Source organism: Corvus brachyrhynchos, unplaced genomic scaffold (assembly GCF_000691975.1).
Source record: "Corvus brachyrhynchos isolate BGI_N302 unplaced genomic scaffold, ASM69197v1 scaffold1, whole genome shotgun sequence".
NCBI lineage: Eukaryota > Metazoa > Chordata > Aves > Passeriformes > Corvidae > Corvus > Corvus brachyrhynchos.
In genome coordinates this window covers 7,521,596-7,535,329 of record NW_008237222.1, presented here as the reverse complement: position 1 = coordinate 7,535,329, position 13,734 = coordinate 7,521,596, and the positions used below count along the sequence as shown (strand labels likewise).

The 13,734-nt window shown below is 38.6% G+C and overlaps 1 long non-coding RNA gene across 2 annotated transcripts in view; it reads left to right on the top strand.

Annotated features, from left to right (window-relative positions):
- LOC108445404 overlaps window positions 1-13,734 on the top strand; it is a 57,168-nt gene that overhangs the window by 7,233 nt on the left and 36,201 nt on the right. For both annotated transcript variants that reach the window (XR_001860249.1, XR_001860251.1), the window contains exon 2: window positions 8,926-8,998. This is a non-coding gene — a long non-coding RNA (uncharacterized LOC108445404). The remainder of the gene's footprint in view (window positions 1-8,925; window positions 8,999-13,734) is intronic.

Sequence of the window (13,734 nt, the reverse complement as noted above, 5' to 3'; positions counted from 1 at the left end):
CACAGCAAAGGGAGAAGGAAAAAAAAAAAAACACAGGCATAGAAACATCAAAAAAATCCAACCTGAAATAGATTTCCATGCACAGTTATCACAATTAGAAGATGCGGACATTCATTGCCTATGTTCCTTGGCAGCTGTTTTTTCTTATAAGGCGTATTAGTCAAGCAGATAGAAAACAACAGCACAGGAGAATAGTCAATTAATCAAGGAGTTATCACTCCTTAGAACAAGATAAATCCTCTACCTTTGAGATTTCTGAAATGTTAGGGGTAACAGAAAGCCCCATCTTTCCTCCCATCCCCCAAATAAGCAGGGTTATGTGCTTGTGCTTATGTATTTAAGCATATATGTTAAAAAGGTGAAGAAGAAAGGCTTCCCGTTATATATTGATGTGTAGGTATGGCAGTATGGCAGTTCTCAGAAAATTCTTCAACATCTGCCTGTCTTTTTTTTTTTTTGTGTTGTTATTCCTTGTGTAGTTACAATTAAGGAGCAACGTGCCTATCAGGCATAAATAGTCAGGCTGCAATCATATGCTCCAGGGAATGTTGCTCTTCCCATATTCCTTTTACAGAAAGTATCTGTATACATGCAGTTTAATCCTCATGTTTGTCTGATCATCTGTGAGTGTCTACGAAGTAAGGAGGGAGGATGATGAATTGCCTCAAAGCTCCTCACCACTCTGGGGTGGACAGAGACTATTTTTGACACCCAGTTTACATGAGGATAGCCACAGATCTGCTCAAGCCTACAAAATAACTACAGCAGCTTACTTTGAGCTGCTCCAGTGATTCACTACTGTCATGCTTTGAATTTACCTGAGTGTCACCCCCATGTTGGATATGATCCCTTCTTCACTAGATGTGAAGGTTTCCACCTCTGTGTGCCTATGCACTAAGCACACCTCCTAGTGGCTGCGGAATGGGAAGCCAGAGATGGCTCCAAGCACCATCACAGAGCTGCACTGAGTGAATGACAACTGTGAATCGATGGACTGCTCCTTCCCCTTGCCCTTCTGGGTTGTCTGCTTTGTTCTTGGCAGAAATATTAACTTATAATATATAATTACAGCCCAGGTTACCGTTCACAGTGTGCCCAGGGATTGGTTGCAATACTGAGAATGACCAACTACTAATTTTGGGGTTTTGTGAGAATTCTAATTGCAATCCCAAAAGGCTTTACACAAAATCCAAAAATTTCTTCTGGTAGCAGGAAAAGAGGACACTTTTGAGAAAATGGTCCACTGAGTAGGCTGGCTTGAAAAAGTTTTTTTTCAGTGCTTGCTTTGTTACAGCTATCCTGTATGACCCCAGATATTTCTTTGAGGGGTTTTTTTTTTTGCCTAAATGGTGTAACACGGGTTCCAAAGAAAGACCTCAACAAACAAAAAGCAAAATGTATTAGTGCAGATATGAAAGTATACATCATAGCTTTACTGCTTCTAGTACCCATGCCAGACATATACCCACGTCTCAGTTTCTCTGAGGCAAGGGTATATATCCTAAAATGTATTTTGAATCCTAAATCCTAGAAAAAAGTATTCGAAATAAATTAGGTGTTTAAGTACTTTTGAGATGGAGACTTCTAGACCTTCATTCTCCATGTCTAAAATACAGATAATAGATGCTCTTCCTTACCCAGATGGCCTAAGGATATTCATTAATCACATTAAGATTGTGAGGTGCTCAGCTACTATAAATAGAGGAGTTTCATGATCTTCAAAATGGTGGTTACCTAGGAGATATATAGATCAACATATCCCTACTTTGCTTTGCCATTCCTTGAGGATAGCATGGCCATGCTTTTTACTGATCTGCAACCTCCAGCTTTTACTGCTGCTCTGGCCAGTGCCAAAACCACAAGTAGAAGACATATAAGCTGTGTTTTCTAATTTGCTGACTGTCCCCCTCCTCTCTTTCCCATAAGTGTAGAAAGCCTCAACTCTCTGCATTATCAATTTGTAGGCTTTAAAATGCCCTTCTGGAAATTTTACCTCTTTTTTTTTTTTTTTATTTTTATTGGAGTAGTGCAAAGTAAAAAGCTTGTAAAGCTATCTAGTTCTATGCTGATCTTTAGCTCAATGATAAACAACTTTGCTCACTTAAATCAATTTTATGTAAAAACAACAGTGAAGGCTGAGTGTTTTGCATGTGGAGAACCTTTTTGATGGAGAAATTGTGCAGCAGAGGAAGCAGAGAATTGGGATGTACCACTGTACTGAGAATTGCTCAGCTCTATGATATAGACCCTGAGCTGCTAACAGATATCCTTCTTTAGCTACAAGACTGTGCTTTTGGAGTAAAGAAGATCACAACTCCATCTGTACTGTTGCTGTGATGTACTGAGTGGGAGTTGTGTACAGGACAGTGAGAACTGTGAAGTTCGAAAGTGGTCATGGATTTATTATAAAGAGAACTCTCGAGCTGTTTGGTGGTGTTTTTTTTTTTTTTTTTAACTTATCCTGAATGAAGCTTTTAAAATTTTTGATGTGCTCAGTTAACTATCTGAGAAATTGGTTTACTGCTTTTTTTTTTTTTTTTACTTTTAGATACTAAGCAGAATCCCAAGAGCAAATATACCATGTAATGTGGCTTTTTTTATTTTCATGACAGTTTCTGGTTAGAAGTGGAAAACCTCTGGTAAGAATGACTTACAATATGAGATTTATATGCTAGCATCCCAAACTCAGATGCTACCTTTTGCAGGTTGACTATCACTGAGTTGGTAAATAAAGATATATCCTAAAGAAATTAATAGAAAGGATCTGAAACTCCTTAGCTGAATTTTATGGAGGTTTCCAATAGAGAGTTTCGGGGATTTAAAGCCATTTAGAATGTTGATATGGGCATGGATCTGATTCTAATGTGATTTTCAACTCCTTATGAAAGAATGTAAGAAAGCACACCTTGACAAGCCAACAGCTGGTTCAGCCCAGTGCTCTGTCCCCAGGCACCACAATTGCCACTGCTGGCTAGGGAAATCCCAAAAAATGTGGCAGAATCTGGCAATCCAGTCCCATCCACAATGATTGGATTAGGGCTATTAGAGGGTACACCTTCACTTAATCCATTTAGCATCCCTTTATGGACCTGTGGTCCATGATAAAACAGCCAGATTTAAAGCCCCTTAAAAACCCAGAAATCCTCTGGGGGAAACCCTGGCAAGCTCCTTTAGTCTGTTATCACTGTTGGGTGCTGCTTTAATCCAGGAGCTGCAGTCGCAGTGTGCAGCCGGAGCAGAGCACGACGGCGATAGCGCTGTCATGTGAATGAGCTGTCCCAGCACTGCACAGCCTGCTCTTTACTGTGCACAGAGACACATCAATACTGAATATAGTGTGTTAGCAAAACAGAATGGAAATCTTTCAGGTGAAGAATGGCTTCACTGATTGCTTTGCTCTACCAGAATGGGGTGTGTTTTCAGGCATTCTGATAAATGTGTGCTATTTTTCAGCCATTCAGTGTGAAGTGCTGTAGGTTTCATATAAACTTTTATTGCTCACCACAGGCATGGAAGGATTGATTACATTGTTTGGGGATTTCCTGACTTCTGAGGCTGCCTTTTTAGTCAGCCTTAATACAGTGTAAGTAGGGAACAAAATGCTACTGTGCTACGCAGTAGCCTGCTTTCTACCTTTGCATTTTTAGGATCAGGCCTTCTGGTTTGGAATGGGGTAGACAACACCCAGCCTCATTCACATGATTTCTGACCATCTCCAATGCCTGAATGCAGCTGGATTGCTAGTGATGACTATGATGATGTCTTGCAACTATAGGAACAAGGGACAGAATTTAAGGGTTATTTCATTTTATTACTTATACTTTGGTCAAACTGTGATCATTTCTGAAAAGGAAGCGAAAGACTGACCTTGGAGTTGGGGTGCTGTCAGTGTCTGAAATGTACAAGACAATTTTGGTGAGTCTATGCTGAAATTTCCTTCCTGTGGGGAAATCAAGAGCAGCTGATAACTTTTTTGAGGCAAACAGCTTAATATGCTCAAGTGGGGACTCCTCTGAGTGGGGCACATTCATGCTGAGCCCTAACTGCTAACTTTTAGTGAATTTATAAAATACCTTAGGGTTTCTGAATCAGTTACCAGAGATATCACCTTCTCTCCAATTCTGACTTAATGAACTAATCATGTTTCACCCATTCCCTTTTGCATTTTCAGACCTCAGGCTTACTAGAACTCAGTTTTACCAGTTCTCAGGTCACATATTCAACTGAGAATTTTGTTTTTCTGTATAATAATTTTTACTTTATCTGTGGGGACAAACATAGAAACCCCAAACTTTTATCATTATATAAATTTCTTTTGATTTTTAGTAAGACTAGCTATAGCCCTCACAAAGCCATCAGCCTGGATTTCAACTACATCAGACCCTGAATATACTCAAATTGTACTGTAGTTTCATGTAGGATTCTTCTCACCAGTATTTATTAGCTATGCAGCACTCTAGTATATTCTTGATTACTGGGCAAATGTCAGAAATATCTCCGTAAAAACGAATGTTGCATTTGTTGGCAAAAATCTAGCAAAAGGAGACTGGTGCCCTAGGCATTATGAAAAATACAGGCTTTCAATAAATAAATAATTCAATTCAATTAAAACAAATGTCTGTCCTGATGTACCATAGTTTCTAATTTCTTTAATAAGCATTCTTGGGAGGTGTTTATCAGAAGTGATCCTCAAAAAAATCCTAAAGGAAGGTTCTGTCAGAAAGCAGAAGTTGTGATGTCACTTTACTTTTCTGCCAGGGAGAGTGGTGTAAAGCTCCAAGACAATTCCAGCTCAGAATAAGCTTGCAGAGTTGATGTTATGTATGGAAATGTGAGCTTGGACTACTGGTACACACAGGATCCTCTCTCCTGGAAACGCCCTGCTCAGAGAGACACAGTGGACAAAGAACAAGATAAGGAGCTAGGGAAATATGCAAATCCTGTGCTACTGGGTCTACTGATGGCCTTAGCCATGTGCAAAGACAGTGATGCACTGAAGTTGTTTGTAGCAGCCTTGGCTAGCTCTGCACACTCCCAGACTCCCACCAGGGAAGCCACAGACACAGCCCAGTAGACACAACACAGCCAACTGGCTGTGCAACTGTCTATTTAGGTCTCTGAGCCTAATATTTCCTACTGGCTAGTTGCCTCTGGAGGTTTAGCAACAGCCTCTGTGCACAGATATGGGGATAGAGTTTATGCTCTATCTGCTGGTCTGAGAACAGAATTTTCCTCATACATTCCTGGCATCTTTATCACCTTCCAACCTAATACTGTACCCTAACTTAATCCAAAAAACAGGGTGACTCAACAGACTTGCATTAAAAACCCCTGAGGGAGGTTCACCATTCTGTTTTTCTGCCTGAATAGATATGTGGGAGGGTAACAATGTGTTGAAAAGTGAGAACATTTAGGCACAGAATCTTCCCAAGAGTGAGTGCTCACACTGCCTACCAAAGCAGCTTGAGGGCAGAATCTGGCCCTTAAATATTGTCAGATATCTGGGCAAACACAAACAGTTTAGCTGAAACTGCCTCCATTTCTCTTGCTCAGAAAGACTTCAGTTGACAATATCAATTTTTGAAGGTAAAGCCTGGGTGAGTGATCAGATCCTTACCCTTCCTTTCCTCTGAAGGGAGATTTGTAGTCTCACTTGAAACCAGCCATCAACTCAAACTGAGATTTGCAGGGTACAAACCAGACTTATGCTGATGCCCCAAAACTCAGATCTTGATCTAGGTTTGAAATGGTGAGACTGACAGTGGAGTAAGAAGCCACCTAATCCAAACCCACATAAATCTATATATCTCCCTTTTTAAAAAAAACTTATCAATACACCACATTGATTTCAGCTTATACAAATTCTTTAGAAAATTTTCATGATAGATTAATTTGACTTTGTCTCATTATTATTTACTCTTCACATGTTGTATCACACAGGTGTGTGATATTTTCTACAGAAATTCTTCACAGAGCTCTAAAGGAGAGTTCGTCTGTACAGTGCCCAGTATGCTACAGCCAGCAAAAGGGGAAAGGAAGAGAGAAAGGAAGCAGAGATGCAGAGAAATTGGTGCTATTTCTTGCCATACAGAGTTGCCAAGTACTTTTAATTTACATAAATGACTTAATGATGATTGTATGATATTTAAAATTACTGCCACCCACCACAGATGCCTTAAAACTTTTATCAATATGTCACTTTTACTATCTATTTGACTGTAAAAATGCAGAGATCATTGGGAAAAACATAGCTTGTTGCCAGTCCCTAAAACCCAACTCTGTGACCCTTCTGGATTAAAATAAAAAAAAAAGTAGCAACAAAGATTCTTCTACTAGTATCAACACGATTTACATTTACATGAACAAATAAGCTGTTTCACACAATGGAAGCAAGTAATAAACTAGGACAAGAACTGTGACCAGCCTGGGACCTATTAAAGACCCCTCTAGACCTGGCAGGAATCTGCTTTTTCTATCTCAGGGACAATCTCCCTGTCACCCCTCCAAGTCTAATTACCTTTTTAAATTCATATCTAGAACCACAGGCTGCCTCATGGGATTAAGCATAGTATGCTTTGCAAATTGAAAATAAGATAGCTGTTAGGAATATATACTTGCCTCTATGATTACAGCAACAAACAATGGCAAAACACTAATTTACATCTATTATAACGGTGAAAAAAAGCTCAGGATTTCCTTTGTGTTATAGGCAAGAGATAAATCTGCAAAGGTGAGATTCTAAGAGGTGTAGGCTCTAATGAGGGAGATTGTCTTGCAGAGCAGGTAACTGGCAGGATGACATCAACTCAAAGTTATGAGGATTCAGTATATCATTAAATTTATTTACCATAAAATGGATTGAGCTTTTTTTTAATAGCAAAACTATTCATAAGGAGAGGAAGTTTATATATATCTGTGGGTTGGAAGGCATTTGTGTGGGGTGAAACAGTGCAGAGCAGTGGCAACAGAAATCCAGTCATGCCTGGATCTAGGATTTTTAAAGGTGCTTTATCTAGTAGAAATGAATACAGCATTTACAAATTGAAAATAACTCTGTAAACTCAGATAAGATTGTCTTGGTAATATTTTACCAAGGAAGCAGCTCACCACTGCTTACTTTCAATTAGCCATCTAAATCATAGCCTATACAAAAAGCAATCCCTGCTGCCTTGCAGTAATAAAAAAGAAAAAAAAAAAAAAAGAAAAGAAAAGAAAGTTAGACTAGTTCCTAAGAGTTTTGATTCATGTTGCTGAATATAGATCTGTAATCTTCTCCTTGGAGCCTATAGTTTAATGTAACTGCTTGAAAGTACTTCCCTTCTGCTGCTGGCAAAGATATTTTTTTTTCTGAAATGAATGGTGATACATTATAGATAAACCTTCACGATTAATTTTGTTTTGACTTGAACTTCTGAATAAGAATATAAGCTCCAAAGTAGTTTCTCCCCAGATAGTAACCATGCTGTTATTTTTGGATCGTATTGTAGTAGACATTTAGAGAAGCCTAAATTTAGAATGAAAAAAATAATTTGATTGTCATCAAAAGTTTTAGCTGTAAGATTAAAGGTGGCTTTTTTAAAAAATTATTTTTATTAGTTATCTGCAATGAATAACGAATAGGCAAGTTCTTTGGAAACAGTATTCAACTTCACTGGCTTCACTGGTCTACAAAATCCACAGAACTAAAAGTCTTGGAGGGCTGATTGGTCAAACTCACAGGTTCAATTTGTATCTACACCTTTTCAGTGGTTTGCTGGTAGTGTGCTGGTAAATTTGAAGAGCCAAGCAGGATGGCATAGGAGCCCTTGCTGTGACAGTGACTTTGTGAGGGTCCAATACTGCATGAAAATGAGAATTTAGACAATTTCAATAATGTGAAGAGACAGTTAAGAGACTGAAGAATAGCCAGAGTTGTTGTAAATTACTACATGTAGCATTTTTGCAGCAGCTAAATCTGATTCATGAATTTGTCTGAAAATTAGTTTCCCTTCCTTCTCTCTGACTGTTTTTTAACTAAAATAACTACTCTTTATTTTTGCCCAGTTCTTCAATTTCTATTGTAGGTTTTTTTCCTCATTTCTGTTGAAAAGCATTTAACCCTGCTGTACGGGCTGAAAACTGTCTTGAACCTGTCACCTGTTGTGGTTTTTTTCTTCTTTAGTAGTTCTGGGAGAAGTTTTAAAACAGGTGGAATACCCAGATCGTCTGAATTACCAGCAAAGCTCCACCAATTTCACCAACAAAGAGGAATTTTTTTAATTTAAAAAAAATATTAAAATTAAAAATTACCTGTGTGCTATTACACAGTATCTACAACATACTGTATATAAAGGCTTTTGGAAAGCTGGGTGCTATGAAATGCACCTGAATGATTTTACTTGCCTTCATAAAAGGATGAATGGTGCTTGCACCTCCCTGAAAGCTGTTAGCCCCAGGCAGGAAAGGAGTTTTTCACTCTCCATCATTGTCTTCTGTTTAATGAGTGATTTACTACCAGCTAAGCACATGCCCAGTGTTTTAAAGCTGGTGGAGTGTCCCATTGAAATCAAGAGGTTTGATATATGCTGGGATTACTCCTTGCTGAAGAGTGAGGTTGATGTTTCACTGCCTTGCTGAAGAAAGATCTGATTATTGAAGACTAATTTGATCAGCAATTTGGTCACTTAAGACAGTGAAACAGGGAAACAGTGCTTGGGGGGTTTTTTGCATTATTTTTTTTTTACCTAAGAGATTCAAAATTTACAGTAATGAATTGGATATTTTATCCTTAAACAAAAGTAAATTTTACATAAACCTTCAGAAAATTTCAGATATTAAGAAGCACAAATCCACAAACTCCAAATTTCTCCTCCATCTGTAGATTATTTTGGCCTACCTGCATCATTTTGTTGTATGACTTCACTGAAACTCCATCTATATCTGCAGGTGAATCCACTGCTCAGATTATGGCAATAGTTTCTCCTCCTGCAAAGAAGCTGGAAACATCTCAAAAATTGCTGTGAGTACTACCTGAAGTGTATCTTTGCTTGCTGACCACTGGGCATTTTCAGCCACAGGCATTGATCACAACCAGCCTCAGGGTCAGCTGTGTGGTGCAGGGCTTCATCAGATCCTAACACAAAATAACTCCTGTTAGCTACCTCTATGGCTCACGTGGTGCACAGGACCATTGTACAAAAGCAGAGACAGGCAGGGAGAACCCATATGAAAATGCAGTGAGAATTTATTTTACAAAGAATTTTTGTAAGCCTCATGACAAACAGAAGCCCATGGGCTGCTGTAAATAGTCCACCACAGATGTTCACTTGGAGGATACACAGACCTAATTCCTAAAGCAAAGTTGTTTAAAAAGGGAGAGGAACTAAAAGTGAGAAGCTGAGCCAGACTATTGCATTGATAATATTTTTGCTTATTTTTTGGATGTGATTTCAGCTTTACTTTTTGTCTTTTATTTTAAGGACAGCCATTTATATTGCAGTGAAATAGAAGTCGAATATCCTACATATGCCATAAGCTGAGCTATAGCACAGCCATCCAGCTGTGATCTTTTCTGTACCTGAGCAACGTCTCAACAAAATCCCATGTGTATTATATGTGTATATATGGACAGATTTGTACCAACTCTGCATTGTTACACTTGACTTGCTCTTTTTTTTAATTATGTAAAAAAATCACATTAAGCTGAATCTAATTACTGCAATGTATATTAGAAGCAGGGCACCATCAAAATTTTATTTAAATTAATCAGGTTTTGATTTAAGATATTAAATTCAAATTAATCATGTAAAAATGGAAATGATCCTTGACGTGCTTCCAGCTGTGACTTCAGTCTGTTTTCTCGTGTGAGTCACTTTCGGGATGTCTTGGGGGGAACATTACGAAAATTCACGCCGGTGCTATTTCAATTAGAGTTATTTAGCAGGACAGATGTAAAGAATACGGTATAATTAAGAAGGAGCTGATGACATGGCTACAGACTTTCAGGATCAAAAAAAAAAAACTGTTAGTGAAAATTGACTACTGGTCACGTAGCCCAAGTTCAAATATGCTGGGGTTAAGCACTCATTAATGATGGAATGAGGTCTTTAGATAGACCGTTGAACTCTTCCTCTGGAGCAATCTGCAGAATTCTGCCCTGGAAATAACTTTGAAGCTTCATTAGCAAGCAGATGATACCTGATAACATCATTTTAAAATTCTTAAAATAATTTTCCTCCCCTTGGTGCCTAATCCTTTCTGGCCAGATAACTTCAAAGGCCTTCAGAAAAACCTAGAAGTGGCATATAATCGCCAATATAAAAGAGGCATTACACATATATGTACATGTATACACTCAAAACATTGTTAAAATCATGATGAATACAAGCTGCCAGGAATACTAAAATTTCTTCCAGCATTGTTAGTCTGTGCTACCTGCATGCTTCCTGACTGAAACCACAAAGAGGATGGGGGCTTTCCCACACAGATTCCTGACTTAGTACTTTTTTATATCTCTTTATACCATCAGTATTTCTACTGTGAAAAGTGATGTGCACATTGTTTTTCTTATTCAAGAATAGGACAACACAAACATTTTTTCTTATGTGCTGTAATAGTATACAGCATAAACTTGGGAAATATTTTACAAATTCTTTCACCTGAAATTAAATCTCCCAGGTAAAGCTCTCAGACTTTTCAACATGAAAAAAGATCAGAGAGACGACATCCGTTCCTTCTTGTACTTACAGATCTCCTGAAAATATGTGTATTTAAACATGCTTCTTATGGTTGCTATCCAGGGCTCTCAGTATCTGTTCCCTCCTACTGAGTAATAGTAAAAGCCAAGTTAAATTTAAAAAATGCACAGTACATACTGTACACCCATAATTCTAGATTAAATATTGATTTCCATGGTGTTTTTTCCACGGATTTTGCAATCTTTCTCTTCCCTCACCAATGTCCCATTGACACTTCCCTCTGCAAAGCAGCATATAACTGAAAATATTTTCTACAACTAAAACACTGCTTTTAACTAAAAGAAAAAAATATAGTGTATGAGAATAAAATAATCTAAATATCTAGCTCTGTATATCTGGCAGCATCTTTCAGAAACAGATTCCAGAATCTGTAGAAGCCTTATTTGCTGTTTTAGGGCTGCCATACGCTTCAGCAAGGAGCTGTACCCAAAGGAGGAGCGATGCACCAGACCAAGCATGCCTGGCTATCCACAGAGGATTGGCAGTAAACAGCATATTACACTTACCACAGCTTACCTATTATGCAGATTTCAAGGCAGGAAACTGCCTGCAAAACAAGTATACAGTGAGCATAAACTTTTTTGTTATTGTGGTAGTTGATGGTGTTGTTGTTACAGCAGGAGAAATTATATGATTCATTGATGGTTTCTGCTTCCTACTCATAAGATATAAACCTACATAATGATTGTTCTTTAATAGTATTTAAAGATATTTTTAAACAAACTGTGTGGGAGTTTAAGATAATAATGGTTTCAGTTTTTCAGGAAGCACTTTTTGGAAAAGTGTATGACTATTTTAATATTAAAAATGGTTCCTCATAAGAAACAAGAATGCTGTAAGTAATTTGCAAGAAAGAGTATGATAAAAATATGCTCAATTTATTCACTTTTCCACTTAAAATTTATTTTTTCTTTCGGCATAACAGCTGGAAAGAACAATCTTTTTTTCCATAGGCTAGGCTGTTGCTTGAATGACTGAAATGCATTTTCCCAGGAGAGATGCACAGGTTCATTTCCCATCTGGGTATTTTTCCCCCCTCCTGTTTCCACCTCCCCTCCTCCAGGACCAAAGCAGATTGGTAATGAACCATAGGTTTCCACTGATATAACTCCGTACACACCTAAGACATATGTCAAACACAACAGTGCTCTGTGTGAAGTACAGATCAGCCCAAAGATGTCTGTGGTCCTATTTCTCAGTCCTTCCTCTAGGCCTGTGTGAGGGGGCTCTAGTAACCACATTTGTAGGATGAAGACACATGGACTTCAGACTGATATCTGGTCATCTAGGAGCTGGGGTTAATCACCTCAGGAGGGAGAGCACAGATTCCTGTAGAGTTCCTGAGGGAAGAGAGTTGGGTGGGGAGCACATAGATGGTATGAGATGAGAACAGGAACAGTCCTCAGGGCAGTGGAGTCTCTCTCCTTACCAGAGGAATGGCCTTGTCCACATGGTAAATATCATGTCCTCTCCAAGGCCACTGCAGTCACTGAGCTGTTGAACCCATGGCATTTGCCAGTGAAATGTTATGTGTTGCCAGCATAGTGGAGAGGGCTAAAAACCCAAATTGTGGGGAAGCTTTATTTTAATGAAGTAGAAGCTGAAACTCTGAACTGGGACTTCATGTGATGATGCTCAATCCACAGATTTTTTGCACAGTCCTGGTGCTATTCCATAACTTTTCTCAGTTCACTCTATGTGGAATAATGGCCACAGGATGAATATGCCTTTCTTATCTCTTTCCAGTCTGGTTAGACTGCAAACTCTTTGTGTCAGTGAAGGACTATGCATTTCTCAGGGCATTGTGTACCAAGGCTTAGTTAAACCTAAAACCAATAAGGTATGCAAATAATATTGGTAATAAACACTAGTATTTCTGTATCGTCTCAAAATTATCATCCTCTAACATTTTTATAGAACCTCTATCACAGATGAGGACTTTCTCAATCAAAGAGCATTTCATTGACTTGTTCACAGCCTTAATATCAATCTGTGAGAGGGCATGGTTCAGATCTATTAATTTGTGATGTTTCCTCTTAATTTTGAAACACTATCAGTATATCTTGGTTTAGTATATTTGTATTTAATTTATTTGCCTTACCCAAAATGTATAAGCTGTTGGCTATTTCTCATTGGTTTATAACTACAGTGAGACAGATACAATATAAAGCTATGAGGTGTCACGGGACTCTGGAATTGACATGAAGACTGGTTAGTATGTATGAAAACTGTGTATGGAAATTCTGACTTTTGCAGCTGGAGCCTTCATTCTGTGGATGAGTTGAGGTGTTTCTCTCCAGAGGCCATTGACACAGGCCCTTGGGCTGACTCAGCAAGAATTCTCTTGAGAAAAAGAGGTGTTACAAAGGTGAAACCAATATTTTTACCAGTCCAGCCCCTTTTGGAAAGCAATTTTGTGCAGCACAATAACATTTGGGTCCTGTAGTCAGTGCTTTCATTCCTTCTAAGGCAAGAAAGAAACCACACATAATATATTACAGAGCAGAGATGCTAATTTTAAAAGTGATTTTCCAGGCAACTGAGCATGTCCCATGGGTTCCACCTGCAAGCTGAATGTTTATGTTTAACTTTGGAAAAATCTTTTTCAGGCTAGTGAGAGATGAATATGGCTGTGTAAATGTGTTTTAGAGGCCCTGCAAAGCTCCCCCTCACTAAGTGATTAAAGCCATTTTCAGAGGAGAGGTAATCACTGCCCAGCTGTGAGCACACCGTACACCAGTGGAAGAGCCTGGGTGTGTCATCTCAAAGCAAGCAGTGGGCTAAGGACACTGGGAGAAATTTGCATGTTCAGCACACCTCAGCCAGCTCTGTACAGAAAACAGTACAGTACTTAAACCACCCAAAATTCTGAGCTTGGCTGTTAATTAAAAAATCAAGTCCCTGATTCTGAGCCACTCTGCTCTAAGGAGCAGTAAATATTGACACAGAGTAGAAGTCAATGCTGCGAGCCTTTCATTGTGGACAGCTAAACAGGCAG